General features: G+C 30.8%; 1 protein-coding gene across 1 annotated transcript in view; it reads left to right on the forward strand.

The window, feature by feature from the left end:
• Window positions 1-16,002: 16,002 nt before the first annotated feature.
• Window positions 16,003-19,669, forward strand: part of LOC117166934 (frizzled-2-like) — a 199,415-nt gene continuing 195,748 nt past the window's right edge. The window contains exon 1 of the mRNA XM_033351404.1: window positions 16,003-16,083. The gene's annotated coding sequence lies outside the window, so the exon portion shown is untranslated. The remainder of the gene's footprint in view (window positions 16,084-19,669) is intronic.

Below are 19,669 nucleotides of genomic sequence, written 5' to 3' on the forward strand. Positions count from 1 at the left end.
ACTCGGGATACTTATAAGATACTACCATGATTTTTTCAGATTTTTTGGTCCAAAAATAAATTAGGCCAAAAACCGGCCTTACCGACCCTCCCCCTTTAGTTTAAAAATGTAATTATTCTTAAATTAGGATCTTGAAACTGAGTTATCAAACAAATTAATTTTCAAATTTTGCATTTCTATGCGAAGAACAACTTCATGTTGAAGACAATTTTATAAGATATCAAACTGACGTATGGTATGATAAACAATAAAATAAGGCGTATACGAACTAAACATAATAAATCCGCATTTTTTGAAGAAGAAGAAAGTTAGTTGCGGACGGTTTCAGAATTTTTACATGATATTTGAGGAATATGATTATTATTTAACACTAGTTTACAAAAATAAATTCTATAACATCACTATCTTGGGTAAAAAATGTTATTTTTCTTAAAACGGATTTAAGTTAAATTTGGTTTATTTTCCTGAAAGTATCAAATATGTTAAACAAACAGTATAAATAAATATTATATTGAAAAATTTGTGTAAGATTCTCAGTAAAAAAAATCGAATAGTTTACGTATACATTTCTAATATCATATAGACAAAAGGAATTCATCTCCATCAGAATTTCAGTTTCCAATATGATTTTCGTCAATATCTAATATTACACGTTAAGAATATCATAAGAAAGCGAAAGGTTAATAAATTCAGTGTACTAAAATAAAACTGTCTATATCCGTTTTAATTTTATGAGCAACACCGATAACAAAATAAAATGATTTTTGTAAACAGATACTTCCTTTATCTCTGGCCGTCTGTATGATAAAACATTTGTCTATTCATTCAGAAATGTACATAAATGTACTTATCGTGTTTTGTTCGCTTACTCGACCTCATATTGATATGATAGAAGTCGACAAAGAAAAAATACGCGAAAAGCGAGCAATAACATAGAAGCTTCAATCTGGACAAAGTGACTGAATGAATTAGAAGATTATTATTATTAATTCTATGAGTCATTGTTCTCATTCTGATTTTTTTGTCTTAAATTCATGCTGATACGAGGAGACGTTTTTTCAAGTGATTCATGCTCCTAGGTCACCGATACTCAGCAGCCTTGTTAAGTACTTTTGGTAAAGTTGTATACATATAATTCATTTGGTATCGCCAACCAAAGTACTCGTTGCGCTATCGCTGAGAATTACGAGCGTCGTTACCTTTTAGACCCGGGTAATATATGTTCAGTGTAGGAAGTTTAAAGCTTCCTCTAAAGTAACTGCATATCCAAAACATACATTTCTTCGATTGTAATTTTGCCAGAATAAGAAGTCTTTCGATGAAATGTCTTCCTTAAGCCAAGTACTTCCATTATATGAGAAACTCCAACCTCGACAATTCTATACGAATCCTGGATATTTTGTGTCGAATAAAGACTATTTTATTGCCTTAATTGTACCCACGATTTATTGTCGTTGCGAATTTTTACCATATATAATTTCTTTGAGTGCCCTTATACACACTGCGCTTCAATCAATCATATAGGTATGATGAAGATTTTAACAAAGTATGGATACGGTACTTCATCTGTATACCTTTTAGGGTCATCTCAGGCTCAAGAATATCTTAAATTCTATCCACTGTTACCGTTATTTATAGTTGAAAAATAACATAGAATCTCTTTTATTATTATAAACATAATATGCGATATATCAATCAAATGTTTTTCTTAATTTCATCATCGTTATCATCATAAATGCCATCCCGAAGGAAATGAAACTAAGGTGTTTGCACTATTTGGAAAATTTTCAAGTTAATACAGGTACAACATCCGATCAGATGAAAAGAATGGCAAACTTTTTGAGATGTAGTACATATAAAATGTCTGAGCCTGGATATTTTATGGAACATGCTTTTGAAACAGTAAAAGATGATTACAAAGATGGTATTTTGAGAGTGCGAATTATAATCGGCAATTACATCATTAAGGTAATATTTCATGGTGGTCATGGGTTTTTTTCAAAATTTTGCAAGATGGTTCTCCAAAAAAACTATTCGCCCGAATTATATTGTGGTGTTGATGACTTAAATATAGAAAAACGATCAAAATTGCATATAATATCGAGGAGCCTATACTCCGAAGTTAAGTAAGGAAAGTTAACCAGTGCTCATTGTAACTCATTGTTAACGGTATGCAAACTACAAACATCAATGTGTCCATGTCCTTATTGTTTTTTAATAACACTGCGAAATATAAAAGATGCTAAGTAGCCAAATTTTACGTGGAACTTAATTCGCCATATTAAATCGATTTGAGGAGTAATATATTTTAAATATTAAATATCATAGCTGATTTTACATTTAAAATGTATAACGGATCAGTGGATAGTGTTTAAGCTATTCTTGAATTTTTTGTGCATACCCAGTCGGACCAATCCGTATTGTGGCGATGTTCACAAAAAATTCAGTATACTGCGCCAATATGAGTTAGTCTCTACTGACTTGCCATTACTGGCGCAGTATTGGCTATCATGAATATTTAGCACTGAGCCAGTACTGGGAAGATTGTACTCCACCAGTACTGGGTAACAGTACTACGCCAGTACTAGTCAACTGATACTGGCTTTTCATTACTGGCGCAGTAATAGCTATCATGAATATTTAGTACTGCGCCAGCACTGGAAAAACAGTTCTACACCAGTACTGGGTAACAATACTACGCCAGTGCTGGCGCAGCAATGGCCATCATGAATATTTATTACTGCGCCAGCACTGGAAAGAAAGTACTGCACCAGAACTGGGTAATAGTACTAATCCAGTACTATATAGCCACTACAGGCTTGCAAATAACTGGCGCAGTAATGGCTATCATGAGTATTTAGTACTGTTCCAGTACTGAAAAGATAGTACTATGCCAGTAATGGGTGTCAGTACTACGCCAGTACTGGTTAGCCGCTACTTGCTTGCTATTACTGGCGCAGTAATGGCTATCATGAACATTTAGTACCGCTCGAGTACTGGGAAGACAGTATTAGAAAATATTATTACTGTGAAATTTTTCTCAATTCATATAATAATAATATTATATGTTTAATAATTTGGAATAAAAACTAATATTTATTATTTATTTATTTCCTAATGAATTTCCATCTTGAATTGAATTTAAATTTTCGCGCGCTTTGTACATGATCGCCAGAAATTGGTACGATCTAAATGGCTACCAACGGCTACCAACATCAACTTAACGTGGTTTTACTCGGCATCGTGAAACGTTTTGATTATTCTTGCGGAAAAAGTGAAGTTTTTCACAAACAGTTGCGATTTAGGAGCAGTAATTCAAAGTAAGTTCAGGATTCTATCGTAAAAAAGTGATTTTTTTTATATCTTCAAGCTGCATTGTTAAAAAAATGCACTCATTTTCGTCAGAAATTCAACCATTACGATTGATACATGTGATAAAGAAATCTAACCTACAATATTGTAGGTTATCCTCATTTTATATTCCTCATTGTCTTCCACGTGTTGAACGCCGGAATGCAGCATTTCGGAAAATTTGAACTCTGATTCCATTTGCTCTTTGGAACAATCAGAGGAAACTGGAAGCGGGGAAGAAAATATTGCTACTGATCAGATCTCTAATCCGCCATTGCGGAAGCAGTGCGGATTGACAGTACTGTGCCCGTGTTCCATCATCACGTATTACCAGTACAGTACCCGTATGCCGCCAGTATAGGTGCAGTGCCGATTGCTATTATCATGACCGCATTTCACCAGTATGGGCGCAGTAATAATTGCTAATACCTTATCGGCATTCCGCCAGTATAGGCGCAGTACTGATTTTTAGTACGGTTCAAGTGCTGACAAGCCAGTAATGGTAAAACGTTATCATCCAGTACGGGCATCAGTACAGGCCCCCGTACGGATTGCCAATACCGCGCCCGTTTTTAAAGTCTGATTGTTATATATGTGTAATGTTTAACAAAAAATTGATTTGGAATTGTTTCAAAAAATAATTTCAATCAAAAAATAGTTGGTTGAAGCATACTATGAATAATTAATATTTATATTGGGGAGAATCTGTTGGTACATTTTTTCTTACATTTGTGCTTTTCATGAATGCAAGAGACTATCAGGTTTCTAAACTAGCTTCTTCCTAATTTTGTATGTGCTTTCAATTTAATTTGATACATTTTCAGTGCGGATATTATACCTTCAGGATGATGAAAAGTCCGAACGATTTATAAGATAAATTATTGGTGGAAATGTTGATTCTTTTTCATTAAGATGATTTAAACTTTTTTATGCTATTCTTATGGAAGCATTCTACTTTCTATTCGTATTTGGTTGTACAAATGAGCATTATTTTTGGTTTCCTCAAATAAAAATATTTATTAGCTATGTATAAATTTAGCAAATTTATCTTTTCCTGACAAAAATATGTTTTCCTCTGTAATACAGACTATTCAGTTTTCGATGTCTAAATCTTACTTTAACGAGTTGAGAATCCTCATATTATTTTTCAATATATATATACATATATATCGTAAGAAACATAAAATAATTTTTGTGAGATTCTTTTTTTTTTTGGTATGCCTGCAAAAATAATGTTTGATAGACATGTATTGCTACAATGAAAAAAATGCACATTTCAGAAGATAAAATACTTATTAGACATAAGCAATATTAAAAATTGTATACAATACAAATAACAAGGCTAGATTGGATTCATAAGCCTTTCATTGTTCTAGAAATGAGAATGAGCTTTGGACATTAGCCTCAAATTTCATCTAGTTTAAATACACTAAACATTCAAATTTCTTTAAAATTTTGAACTGAATTTTAAATAAAACTGTTTCACATTTTGATGCTGAAAAACTGCTGCATTTTTGTTCATTTCAATTATTTCTAAATGTGAATCCTCGCCAAACTTTGATCCTTGCTAATCTGTATGCTAAAAACCTGTAATTTTATCAATTTATGTTTTTTCAAGTATGACATTAGATACTTTTAAAATTAGAATTGCAGAAAATTTAGGATTTTCTTAAAATTAAGTTAAAAATATATTTGGTCTTGAACATGGTTGTAATGTAATATAAGAATGGTAATAGTGACAGAAAATGGTCATAGTTTAAAAATGTGTAAACAACTCATTAAGTTATAAACAACTTCTTAAAGTATTAAGTTTGCAATTGCTTAAACCATTTTGTTAATCATGTCTGTTACGAAAAAGTTAATAACACTATTAGATTCTACGGGAAAAATTACCTACATTCAGTCAATGTGTTAGATTATTTTTGTCAGTCCCATTCGTTATGGTGTATAATTTAATAGGGAGGCGGGACTTGTACGATGTAATTGCTTTTAGTTATAATCTTATTTATAATAGAATATTTGTGGTTCCTATATCTATTTTCAAAAATTCTGACTAATAATCACTTTAAAAAAAATATTTATTTAAAGATAAAAAATCATATTATTGAAATTACCAATTTTGCAGATGCATTTTTAAAAGTATTGTTAAACACAAAAACAAATAAAAAATTGGCTTCCTTAAGTTTGTGGAGAGTTAAATGCAGAGCATGTGTTTTTCCAATTTATTAATTTCAAATGAATGCTAATTTCTTTATTTTTTGAATAACCATTTGAAACTATTTACTGGTTAATCATTGAGCCAAGAAGGAGCTTGTAAAACAAATAATCCTTATATTTTAAGAAGAGAGAAGCGGATTATTTCTTCAATGTGGACTCAATGAGCTATAAATATCTTAATTATGCGGCTACGTTTTTGCTGATCTGTAGTCCATTTTGTTCAATCGTTAATATAACAAATAGTACATATATGTATATGGAATAAACGTTTTTTCAAGTGCGAAATTCCTGAGTCGGAGACTCATGATATTGTTCGTGTTGATGAGTATAGTAATAAGTACTTAACAGGTCATTGGATTGAGTTTCCCGTGGTCGGTTGACAGCTCGTTCGTGAAGTTTATCGAGCATCTCCATCAGTTCGGTGATGATCCTTGGTCTAACAAAGTATTATGCACACAACGTGGTCGGCTCCATGATTCGCCAAACGTATGCCATGTCACGTGCAACTATGACAGAGCAATTATTGGATTTGGAATAGACGTGAAATAGAAGGGATGGGCGACAGATGGTAATGCATTTCTGTCAAGCTGTGCCTTTCCATTTAGTATCTTCAAATAACGTATCACCAAAATGTGTATTCTCCGTATTATAACTAACTTAAACAGATTATTTCGGGTTTCCCATTTGGGAGTGTTAGTAGAAACTATAGCTATTTTTACAAATTGACAATATAGATTTCAGGTTTAAAATCGCAGGATCATTCACAAATTATGTTGAACAAATCCCCCTCCATGGTAGTTTTATCTTTTATGTGCCTTGATGTTTTATATTATTTTCGAAAAATAATTACTTTTTACTTTCCGAATATTTTGAAGCATAATAAACCTAAAACTTACCACAGATTCTTTCTTAATAGCAATGACTAGAAGAATGATATAAAGACATTTAATATGTGATATGTCTATTTTGCAATATGTCCCTTAGAGAAAAAGTTGTCTTGTAAAAGAAGCATCGTCCTCTTGCTTGTTTTTGTCACAAATGGATCATTTATCCTGCAAAAAAATATTCATTTTGAGACAAATGGAAGTCCTCTTATTCTTAAATTTACTCGCCAAATCTGAAATAGTTAAAATTAAACTAATTCAATCAGTGCACCCAATTTTGACTGAAAAATTAGTTACTTTCGAGGTTTTGACTAATGAATTAGTCAACGGGCCACTGTTTGTACCTTGCCAATTGAATTAGTCAAAAAAATGACTAATTTTTATTAGTCATTTCTGAGAACTACCAGTTCATTAGTGAATGTCTCAACATAACCATTGCCAAATCGTTGATGCAGAAAAAGAGAATATTATTTTGCTACTCAAACAGACTTTCAAGAATAGGAGAGAGTAGATTTTAAAGAAGATACTAGCTATTACGGAAATTTACGAGAAGTACCCGGACTTTTCGATTTAAACGGAGAAATAGTGAGTTTATAATAAATACATATGAAAAACTCGCTTCAGTTTTTTATATTGCTACAGGGATTACAGTAGTTCACCAGCTCAGTATAAAGGAAAATAGGGGATTTTTGTTTCAAAAAAGGGTCTTTATTTTGTAGTTTTGTTATATAATTAATAATTATTTTCTTCGCTGCGATAAGTGCCACGTATTAAAAATAAACCTCATCGTGCAATTTAAAAAACGATATAAAGTGATGTCTTACAAATAAAAATTTGCGTTACGAACATGCGCGTCTCTCCAAACAAGTCTCATTTTTGATTAATCAATTAGTAAATTTTGACTATTCAATTGGTAGATTTTCGACTAACGATTTAGTAGTTTCGCCACCGTCCGTAATGGCGACCGGTGGCGTGCCACGTCTATCGTTTGACTAATTAAAGTGGTTAGACGAAAGTAACCAATTCAATTAGTTATTTTTGACCAATTATCAGTTACTGACTTCTTGCTTCTACAATTAATTAAATTTGACTGCTAATTAGTTATCTTTAACTGACTCAGATTTAACGAATAAGATCAAATTCTATTTTTACCAACAAACTTCCTTTCGGCACAGGAGGATATTCCTCTAAGTGTATCCATAGGTCTAATTTCATTGATTTCTAATTATATATAAAAAAAAAAGAAACACAAAACAAAAAAAGGGAATTTCTTATGGGTCAGCTCGGAAGGGGGGAGGGTAGTATTCGAGAAAATATTACGATCTGTTACATGGAGTGGTGGGGGCGGGGCGTTAATGTTACGTTATAATTTTTAAAAAAGCCTAAAATTCAATGAATCCAGGAACATACAATTTCTAGAACTGCAAATGTTTAAAAAAAATATATCATCAGATTTTATGTACTTTGACGGGATCTACAGAATTTTATAATATTTTAATGCAATTTCAGAGAATGTATGCAGAAGACGAAGGATTCCTAATATTTCCGAAAGCTCTTTATCAGTAGTCTTTTAATGAAATTCCAGAATATTGAAGAATTTCATAAAACCTTAAATATTTTAAGGAAGATCATCAGAATTTATTAACTTTTACGGGATTTGAAGGGATTTTATATAATATTTTAAACAAATCTCAAAGTATGCATTAACAGGCATTTTCAACAGATTTTAAAATTTTCAAGGAATTTCTAAGGATTTAAAATAATATGTCGTATTTAAGAGATTCGAAGGAATTTTTTATTGATTTTAATAATTTGAAAGGATTTCAATTAATTAAAAATATTTTAGGAAATTTTTAGTAGAATAAAAGAATGCCAAGGGATTTCAAAAGATTTAACAGGATTGGAAATATTTTACAGTGTTTAAAAGTATTTCAAGGACACAAATCGAATTTTCCTTGTAACTTTAAAGTTAAAAGGAATTTCATTTGTTTCGAAAAGAATCTTTTTGCATCAAACTTTGTGTTCAAAAGATATTGAAGTGGTTAAAAACAAAACAGGTGAAACGACGATGGTTTTGTTTCAAGACAACTTTTTCTCTGAGTAATTAACAAAATTTCCAGGAATATCATCTGACTTATTAATAAATTAACATTTCAGAATATTTAAAAGTATTTTTAAAAAATTTTAACAGATTTTAGGGAATATTATAACACTCTCGTGGATCTCAGTAATTTTAAAGAATTTTAAAGGGGGAGGGTCGGTAAGGCCGGTTTTTGGCCTAATTTATTTTTGGACCAAAAAATCTGAAAAAATCATGATAGTATCTCATAAGTATCCCGAGTCGATTGCACGCTAAACGGACTACCCTCCACCCCCCAGCCACCCCCATCCCCCCTACAAATATAGGAAACACCACTACCCACCAACTGTATTTTCGAGAGATTTGACACTCTTAAACATGTATTCTGAGGTTAGCTCGGGTATACTATGGTTTTCGGGGTCGCCGAATACAATTCTGGCGTTCTTTGACTTTTATCGCGTCAGGTTCAAGGTCATTGGAAGGTCAAATCGAGAGAAAACGATAAAAAAATCCAAAAAAATACGTTATAGGTTTTTGGAGTCGCTAATTACGAATCTGGCATCCGTTGAACTCTGTCGCTTCAGGTTCAAGGTCATTTGAAGATGATTTGAAGGTCAAATCGAGAAATACGGTAGGTCATTTTTTTCAGCGTTTTCTCTCGATTTGTCCTTCCCATGACCTTGAACCTGACGCGATAAAGGTCAGCGGACACCAGGTTCATAATCAGCGACCCCAGAAACCTATAACATTTTTTTTTAACTTTTTTACCGTTTTTTCTCGATTTGACCTTTAAATGACCTTCAAATGACCTTGAACCTGAAACGATAGAGTTCAACGGATGCCAGATTCGTAATTAGCGGCTCCAAAAACCTATAACGTATTTTTTTGGATTTTTTTACCGTTTTCTCTCGATTTGACCTTCCAATGACCTTGAACCTGACGCGATAAAAGTCAAAGGACGCCAGACTTATATTCGGCGACCTCGAAAACCATAGTAAACCCGAGCTAACCTCAGAATACATGTTTAAGAGTGTCAAATCTCTCGAAAATACAGTTGGTGGGTACTGGTGTTTCCTATATTTGTAGGGGGAGTTGGGGTTGGCTGGGGGGTGCAGGGTAGTCCGTTTAGCGTGCAATCGACTCAGGGATACTTATAAGATACTACCATGATTTTTTCAGATTTTTTGGTCCAAAAATAAATTAGGCCAAAAACTGGCCTTACTGACCCTCCCCCTTTGAAAAAAATGCATTTCAATGCGTCCTGGATCTCAAAGGATTTCAAACAGTTTCAAATATTTTAAAGTATTTCAAATAATATCATCAGATTGCATGAAATTTAAGGAATTTTAAGGACTTTCAATGGATATAATCAGATTTCATTTAACTTCATGTGATTTTAAAGGATTTAAAATATTTTATTCAAATTTCAAATAATTTTTTTACAATAATTGAGTCATTTTTAAGAATATCAAGAAGTAGGAGAGATTTTTAAATATTTCAGGGTATTTCCCAGTCTTTCATATTACTATACTCATAAAATTATGAAAGATTTGTTTATATTATCGTGCCTACCATATTTGCTAAATATACCTTTTTATAGAATTGTCGACGTACGTCAAACATTTTGTAAAGGGTTTCGACCTTCCATACTGTTGTTAAAAATATAATTAGGTGATTTGGAAAAACCTTTGAATAAATTTTATAATCTCGTTTTAAATTACATTTTATTAGCATTTATGATGATCGCAATCGTTAATTAAAATGTTGAGATTATTTTAGGTGGCTTTTAACTTGTCAAGAAATCTAAAAAACACATAAACAATATTAAATAATTGAACACTTTTTTCAGAAATTTAAAAACAAATAAAAAGCTTTATCTACTCTAAATTTCACATTAAATATGTACAGTAATTGAAAAATTAGGACTGAAAACACTGAAAATGAAAGAACAGAAGTTGATTGATTAAATTGTAATAATGTTACAATTTTGTAATTATAAGTGTTGGTCAATAAATAAGTTTAATCGTGAATCTATTAGAAAGAAACAATTAAAAATTTAATATGTTCAAGCAAATTTTCAGTCATATAAATGTTAACTATCTATGAACGTTTCAATTTGTATACAAATTTGAAACGTTAATAGTTTTATAATTCCCATTTAATTCAATTGCAAAGTGATGACTAATATTTAAAATAAAGAATCTTTTAAACATAAAAAATCTCGAAGAATTTGGAAAATAATTGAATAACCAGAAAGTTAATGACATATATGTATATATTTTTTAACGAATTAATTAAGAATAAGCGGAATGCATCGCATGCATGGAAGCTTTTGGAAAAGTGGAATTTCAGTCGGCACTAACAATATTAATAAAAAAAAATGCCGACAAAAGCTGGATTTACTGGATGCACACAAGAAAGTGGTGAAACGTCGTTTTACACCGGCGATTTAACAAGGACGACACTGTTAATTACATGGACGATAAGCCCTGCGTTTTGTCGGGTCTTAATCGCAGTCCCAAACATTTGCGGAACGTCTCTTTTCTCCAGTTTTCGTATAAGATTTATCACACGATAAATAAATTCGCAGCCAACGCAGTTTGGCTTGGAGCGATCAAATGTGGAATAATGTTTGTTTTAAGCGCGTTAAAGAACACAAAATTTGCATTTAAAACTACAAGATACACGGTTACGTGCTGGTTAAAAGAAAATTTACATTTAAATGAAAATCACGGTTTTTAAGCTAATGGTTTTGGTTTCAATTGTGTTTGTTTGCTTAATAAATTTTGGTTGATTATTCCAGGGGAACTCCATACCGAACTCACAAAAAATTGATATTCACCTAATTGATTTTTTTTTACCTTACAAAACTTGTTACAAATGCAGAAGAAAATAAATATTTCAGGTACCAGTTTTTTCGCCAATAAACTTCCAAAATAAGAAAATTGTTATTATTTTTATCATTCATTCATTCTGGTGAAACCTCTTTCTCATTAAAATAAGAAATAATGCTTGATAAAAAAAAATATAAATATTTTTTAAGTAAAGCATTTCGGACATTCTTGAACTCGCCTTGGTGATTCCGAAAAGTTATCTATTCTCTCAATGGGTGTACCAAAAAAATATGTGGATAAAATATATAGTATTTCAAGATTTTGGACTAGGGTTGCAATCAATTTTTTTTAATATGAATTCAAATATAGTTAACAGTTATTCGAATTTGTATTACTGCCGGATGAAGAGTGTTAAAAAATCCTTCTTAAGAAATATGAAAAAAGAAATTAACAGATTTTATAATTTGATTGAAAAACTTGAAATTATCTAACATTCACTAAACAGCTATATTATTAAATATTTCTATACTTTTCACCTTCGAATCATTTCTAATTGATTATAATTCAAAGATTATTCATTTCTTTCTAAGCTCTTTGTGTTATAAAAATTTTAATGTAGGTAAAAGGCTCAAAGAAATTAATTAATGGTTTACATTTCTTCTTCGAATTTTATAGCATATTATTGATATCCTCACATTGAAATGAACTAATTAGGTATTATAAAAAGTTAAAAAGGTCGATTTAATTTGTTTTTGTTTAAGGAATTTTTTATTTTATAAATCTAACTTTTAACTGGAATAAGGCAGAAGAATACAGCTTTTTGCAAATTTATTTAACAAACTCCATAGAATTGTGGTGTTTAATGTATTCTTACCAGTCAATCATTTTTTTTGTAATTTCCATTTGTGTAAAAAAAATTGTTCGATACAATATAAACGAATAACACATTATCGGAGTAAATTAAACTAAATTAAAATCGGAAATCAAAAGGTATAGTTATAAATATGTGATATTATGCTGAAAAGTAAAACAAATAAAAATTTGTTTAGCAATAAATAATTAAGAAAAAAATTTATTAAACTTTTCAACATGTTAATAAAAATGGTCTCTAAAAGAACTACCAACAAGTAATAGTTATGGTAAAAATACCACAAAATAGTTGATTCTTTTTTAGAGGGTGATTTTTAGACTGGCTGGTAAGAGATGAGAGGATCAATATAAAATGCTACTGTATACTTCATATTTCGGAAACTGTTTTTAAGAGATCCATCTAGGGTACATTGAGCGTCTGAGAGGCAACTGTAAATATTATATTCAATAGAAAACAAAAAATGCGTGTTCTTTTTTTCTGGAGCCTCCCGAAACTGGGCGTTTCCGTAAACAAAAGTCGAAATTTTTTTACCACTCTCATAAGCAGACTTAACCAAGAATCCCCTAAATAATTTCACTTCTTCAATTACTTTCCACACCGGAAGCAGATACCCTTTTCTTCCGAGTCCCCACTGTCCACAAACAAGACCCTCATCCTCTAATTTCTCAAATTGGTCGAACCAATATAACCACCTATCTATCTGGATTACCCTCCCTGAGGGTTAATCGAAATTGCGTCAAGGGTCGGTTTTAGGACCAAGCGGTAGCGGAAAAGAAGCGTCGCGGTAAACATCTGAGGGAAGATGAGAAAACAAGTTCATAAAAAATCCACGGTATATATGCAATATATATAAATATATACTAGAGTGGTCCAAGAAAGTTGTTTCTTCTAAAATATTAAATAACATATTTATTTTATTTAAATAATCGCTGTTTGTGTATTTTTACTTGAGCTTGCGTATACAGTAATCTTTTTACAAAAATACATCACTTGGGTTAGTAGCAGATTTTTCAAAAAAATGTGGCATTTCATTTTTTTAAAACGCTTTTTTTTATCTGCCTAAACTACGAATGAAATATTTTACTTAAAATAAGTAGAAAATTATTAAAACGCTTAAAACTGAATTTTTCTTGATTAATAAAAGTATTTGTGCTTAACAATATAAATAAACGTTATAATTTGCAATGCTCTACATTAAAACTAATACTCCCTTTAAGTTCTCATTAATAAAAATTTTAAAAATAAAATACGCTCACTTAATAAAAATGTTAAAAGAAAAAATTGCCCTCTCACAATTCATAAAAACAATTAATAAACAAAATTTTCTCCCTCCCAACTCTATACAAATATTTAAAATTAAAACATATCTCTTTCAATTAAAAAAATATAAGTAACCATAATTTCGCCCCTTTTAACTCTATAAAATATTAAGAATAAAACAATTTCCCTTTTTCAGTTGAGGAAAAAAAGAATGCCAAAATTTCCTCTCTTTCACCAACTCAAAAATGTAAAAAATTTATCTTTTTTAATTTACAGTGAAACTGAAAATAAGAAATTTTTCTCTTAAACTCAATAAAAATGTAAAAAGAAAATGAATTGCCTCCTCTAATTCTCAAGAAAAGAAATTCAACCCTTTGAATAAAAAAAAGTAATGACAACAAAACAAGGGCCTTTTTCAATTCAGAAAAAATTGAAAACCAAAACTTTCTCCCTCCCAAAACAACAGAAATGTTAAAACAAAAAAATTATCCTTCCTTTATTACAAACAATATTGAAAACCAAAACTTTCTTCTTTGCAACTCGATAACAATCTTAAAAATATAAAATTTTCATCTGTTAATTGAACAAAAATTAAAAACTTAAAATTTCTCGTTTCAAATTCAACAAAAATTTTAGAAACAGTTTTTAAAAAACGTCATAAAACTCCATAAATAAAAATCTTATGTTGATCCAACTTCCATTTTGCCGAGGTTTCAGTTGATCAAGTGAAAATGTTTTCATCAAAAATGTTTGCAAACGACTTTAATGTTTAATTTCTTGAGCCTTAAAAAACTGTATTTTAAAATTCCTTCAATTTAAAATATGCCATTTTAAATGAAGACGTAAAATAGAAACAATTTAAATTAAAATATTTCATAATTACGCATTGTAAACTAAATTATTTCATAATTAGAAGAAATAACAATTGACCTTGACATTTAAAAAGTTGAAATAGTACAAGTCAAAAAATAAATTCACTGTTATTCTCCGATTTTTCCAGGTCTTAAAAAATGTCGGTACAGTGGTCACCCTGTATTTACAAAAACTGACTTGCGGGTCCCCTAAATATTTTTCTTTCAATTCTGTCTGAAAAAATTAATAATAACAAATTTGATGAGCTTTTTCTCGATGAACTATCTTTGCCATTCATTTTTCTTAATTTTGCATAACTCGATCGCAAACTGGCATTTTCGATTTTGTAGCATTTTTTATTAAACTAATAACTTTTCTCAAAAAGAAAGTTAACGAACTTGACCTTTCTTTTTGGTCCCAAATGATTGTTCTAGTAACTAGAGCACAATCCAATAAGATTAGTATGTCAAGAGTTGTCCTGTATAAAAACGACAACAACGTCAGACAGACAACATCGTAGAAATTCTTTTTTTTTCCAAATTCAGGTGGTCTCGAAACATGAAGACTTTAAAAAATTCGCGATAGTCTGTTTTTACATAAAACTCCTTCTCATTATGATGAGAATCAGGGTTGCCGGATGGAACTTTGACCAACCCCCCCCCCCCAAACTTGTAAAATAAAACGCCCAATAAATGTAGTTTGGGCGATTTCCTCAACTTCTTGTCGCAGGAAGGTAATAATGAGCTAAATCAAATGACCCAACTTGCGAAAAATCGTCCAATCTACCAACCCGGATGATAATCTAAAAAGCCAAAAGTAGGTAGACTACGTGAGTACGTTATACATACCTTTACCTATCAGTTCAAGCAAAGCGGGTGGGTAAGAGCGAGCTACTTTATCACCGAGTGCATTTGTCGTGTGGTCGAGTATGCGCGTTATCTCGTGTAGGTGTGGGCCACTCGTGTGTCACACACTATCCCAAAAAATCACACCGATGAGGCTTCCTATAGCGATATGCGATTTGTCGAGCGCGCGCATCTTAGCGTCGATAAAAGCGAGCGCCCACGGCTCGGATGTTGCATTACTCGCGCGCCTTCGCCACCGGCAACCCACCGATCAGCCACGGTCGAAGGATATCGAGGAAATTCTGCACCCTCGCAAATAATCGCGAACATTCACCCCGAATTAGCCTGAGAATCATAAGTCAAGATTTCCTTTTTTTAAAATAGACTTGTCTTCTTTCTTTTCTTTGAATGATAGCAATAGCAATTGATAGGTCTAGGTCTAATGAACTAACAATTAGAAGTAAGATCTGATAAGAAAAACTTTTTCCTCTAACATATGATAACTATCAAAGAGCTCTTTTGAAAACTTTCTTAATAGACCTAGAAAAACACTCTCTGTATCCTGAACTAAAAATTGTATCTTCAAGGTGAAGTTTAAGGAAACGGGAGATAAAGTGCGCGTATCTCGTACGTCAGTGAGATAAGTGAGATGTTTAAAGAGGTGTAGAATGTGGACATGATTTCTGGAAAACCCTGGAATGGAAACTGGAAATAGCATTGAGAGGAGGTGGTTTATATAACGCTTTCTGTGACTTTTGTGAAGATTAGTGCATTATTGGATCGTAATCAAGGAGCATCGATCTGATTCTCGTTGGCTGATTATCTAATTATCAAGCATTCCAGAGACGAGAGGTTGCATGGATTAGCGTACAATCTAATCGACAATCAGGTAAGGAATCTGGGAATCGATGAACGATAATTTGCATGAAATGTCGATTGATGATATGTCAAGATATTTATGAGCTTCGAAAGCGAAAATAGAGTTGAAGTTAGGGTAGGATGGAGAATTCTTTTTAAATGAAATCATTTGTTGAGTGCCGAAGCGCGCCATAACTGAGAGGGAAGTCTCTCTTTGATCTTTTGGTGATAGGAAGTCGGAATTTTTTCCCTGTTCTGCCTTCATTGTGTTGTTCCATTTCGAACGTCACGTCTTCTGCGTTCTACGTGTCTGCTTTCTTTTTAAATGTACTTTCATTTCTCTAAATCGCGATGTAAGGGCTTTTAACAGGGATCAAAAAGCGGTTTATGTTAAAGAGCTGTTTTTTTATTCATTTTGTAGGGATGTGGCAGGAATTTTATGTTTAGAATGCAGATTTTCAGAGATTTAAAGTAGGTTGTAAAACATCTTGGTTTCATAAAAAAACCCAGATGTGATTGAGTTTAGATAGGTAAGTTTTAAAGGATGGTGTGAACCAATATTTTTATTGCTAACTAATATGTTCAAAGAAGTTAAACCTTTATATATAGATTAGAATGTAAAATAAAACTAAAATTCTACCAGTAGTGAATGAGTAAAAATCAATTTTTTAAATTATGTGTTTGAGGCTTATATCTCCCATCGAGTTGTATAAGGTCGTAAACCACATGTCAAAAAAAAGGTCTTAACCCACTGTGAAAAATAATGAGAACTTGTCAAGAGACAGTATAAACACAGTCTGAATGTTATCATTATTTTTTATATTTTCGCTGCTAATTATCTAGATGTGTATTTAATAACTTGGGTTTTAAGAAATAAAAAGAATAATAACTATTCATTTTAAATTTGTGTTTTCTTGTGTTCATCAAATCACTTGCTCGATGATAATCGACACTAATTCGAAGCATTGGTCCTTCGAGCCGGATATTTTACGAAAAAACCGGTATGAAGAAGCTGAAAAACGATCGTATAAAGTTTTTGAAAAAGCATTACACGCATTCAAATTTGTATGTATTTTTTTTCACACAAACACCTGAGGCGAAATTTGTTGTTATATTACGAGCGTTTAAGGTTGAGTAAAAAATGGTGTAATGGATTACCATACATTTAGGTAATTCCCTTGTTTGTTACGGAACGGTGTTATCACAGAATTCTATAACAGTTTGGTCACAAAACTAGAACCAAAACACAAAAACAAAATATTGTTTTTCTGAGGCAGCAAAGTTTATTTTGTGCTCAGTTAAAAAGAATTCTTTATTTAAATAAAGTATTCTCGTTTAATACGTTAGTTTGAACCTTCAAATAGAACAATGAATATTGTTAAACTATAGAAGAAGAAAACAAGCTTATTCAGGAGTTAAAGTTTATAATTACTATTTTTTATCATCTTCAACAATTAAGTAAGACAATTACATCCTCAATGAGTGAATATATGTAGTTTTTTTACCACTAAATTAGTGAATATCTTTACTAGTTGATTTCCATTTATCGAGAGTTGGTTTAAGTGTTCTGTTTATTTTCTTATAAAATAAAATAAGTTATCAAATTGGAAAATATATAGAAATTAATTCATTTAAAGTATATTGTAGCGAAAAAACCTAGTTACATGTGAGGAAAAGTAAATCATCACTTCGAAAATTGAGTTAAATACATAAGTACCTCATGAATTGTGTTGCTTAATCCCTTTATTTTAGGATTAAAAGATGATCCTAAATACCTGTTTCTCTTTTAATATCTTGGGTCGAGTGCATATTACGTGGTATATACACTTACACCGTACTTAAATTACATAACAGCTCAAAGGGGGGGGGGGGGGGGGGGGGGGGGGGGTCGAGATATTTTATTTCGATAAGGAGAAGGAGAACCTTCACTCATGTGCGTAATTTTTACAAAATTCGCAGAAACATTCTGCTGAAGAATATCTTTTTAGTTATAGATTTTATTATTTGGTGAAAAATTTAACAATTTTCTTAAAAAGACGTGTTTCTTGGTTGGGAAATTTTAACTTTTTTTTTATTTTGTTTGTTTAATTCATCTGTTTTTTTAAATGTTTATATTTCTTGAGTAAAAATGCAACTGTTCTGTTAAAAATTCCACTCCTTTTTGAAACGTTCATCTTTTTGATTCTAAAATTCACCTGCTTTAGCAGAAATTTCATCTTTTTCAAATGAAAATGCAAATGTCCGTTTGAAAATTCAACTCCTTTTTGAAAGTTCATCTTTTTGACTTTAAAATTCACTTGCTTTAGCAGCAATTACATCTTTCTTCAATAAAAATGTAAGGGTTTGGTTGATAATTCAAAACCTAGGTTTAAAAATTATACTTTTTGGTTGAACATTTTGCTGTTTTGTTGACAATTTAACTATTTCGCAGAAAGTTTACTTTTTGTTTAAATTTAATATTTTGGTGTTAAAAAGAGAACTGAAATCTTTTCTGGATGAAAATTCAACTATTTTCTTGACATTTTTTGTTTAACTTAAAATTTCATCTGTTCTAAGAAAAATTTCATCTTTCTTGAGCTTAGATAAAAATACAAACGTTTGGTTAAAAATTGAATCAATTTGATAAATACTCATACTTTTTGGTTAAAAAATTCCTCTTTTTCGCCTGAAAATTCAATTGTTTTGGCATAGAAAATTAATTTTTTGTTTAAAATTTTATATTTTGATCTTAAAAAGTCAACTGGAGTCTTATTTAATTGAAATTGAATTTTTTTTCGTATAAACTTATTTCTTTTTTAAAAATTTATATTTTCATTGTGAAAAGTCAACTGAAATTTTTTTAAACAAACAATTCAACTATTGCTTGAGTATTCTACTATTTTGTTTGAAAGAGTTGGTTGAAGCACTTTTTTTTTAGAAATAATTTTTTTTTTATTAAACATTTATATTTTTAATTGAAAATTCATCTCTTTGATTGAAAGTTTCACTATTTTGTTTAAAATTTAACTGTTCAGTGAAAAAGCATTTTTTGTGCATCAGTTTTGTGGAAAATTAAATTTTTGCTAGAAAGACATATTTTTTGCTTGAAGGTTCAATAATTTAGATAAGGTTTTAATTATTTCTTCAGTAAAAGTCTCATTTGCTGAAAATTCGTTTTTGTAGTTTTAAAACTTTTCTTTTTTTATAAGTTTGATATTTTTTTATTAAAATATAATCTGTGACATTTTTTTGTTGGGAATTTATTTTTTTGGATTGAAAATTCAAGTATTTTGTTGAAAAGCTGTCTTTTTAGTAGAAAAGAGATATTTTGTTTACAATAAATTAATAAATTTGTATCTGAAATATAGTTTTATTCTGTTTATAAAAGATTACATTTCGAAAGTATTAAAAGATTAAAATGCTGGTATGTGCATATGTGTGTATATGAATATGTGTGCATACTTATTCTTTCTAGTCGCGACGCCTAAAATGAAATTTGTTGTTAATGGTTCTTTTTCTGTCAAAAATTATACTAACTGGCTCAAAACTGAATCATTTTCTTCAAAATTCGACAATTCTGTCAACATTCATCCTTCTCGTTTAAAAATACTTTTTGTTCGGTGGAAAATTCAATTTTT

This window comes from Belonocnema kinseyi, chromosome 2 (genome assembly GCF_010883055.1).
Source record: "Belonocnema kinseyi isolate 2016_QV_RU_SX_M_011 chromosome 2, B_treatae_v1, whole genome shotgun sequence".
Lineage (NCBI taxonomy): Eukaryota > Metazoa > Arthropoda > Insecta > Hymenoptera > Cynipidae > Belonocnema > Belonocnema kinseyi.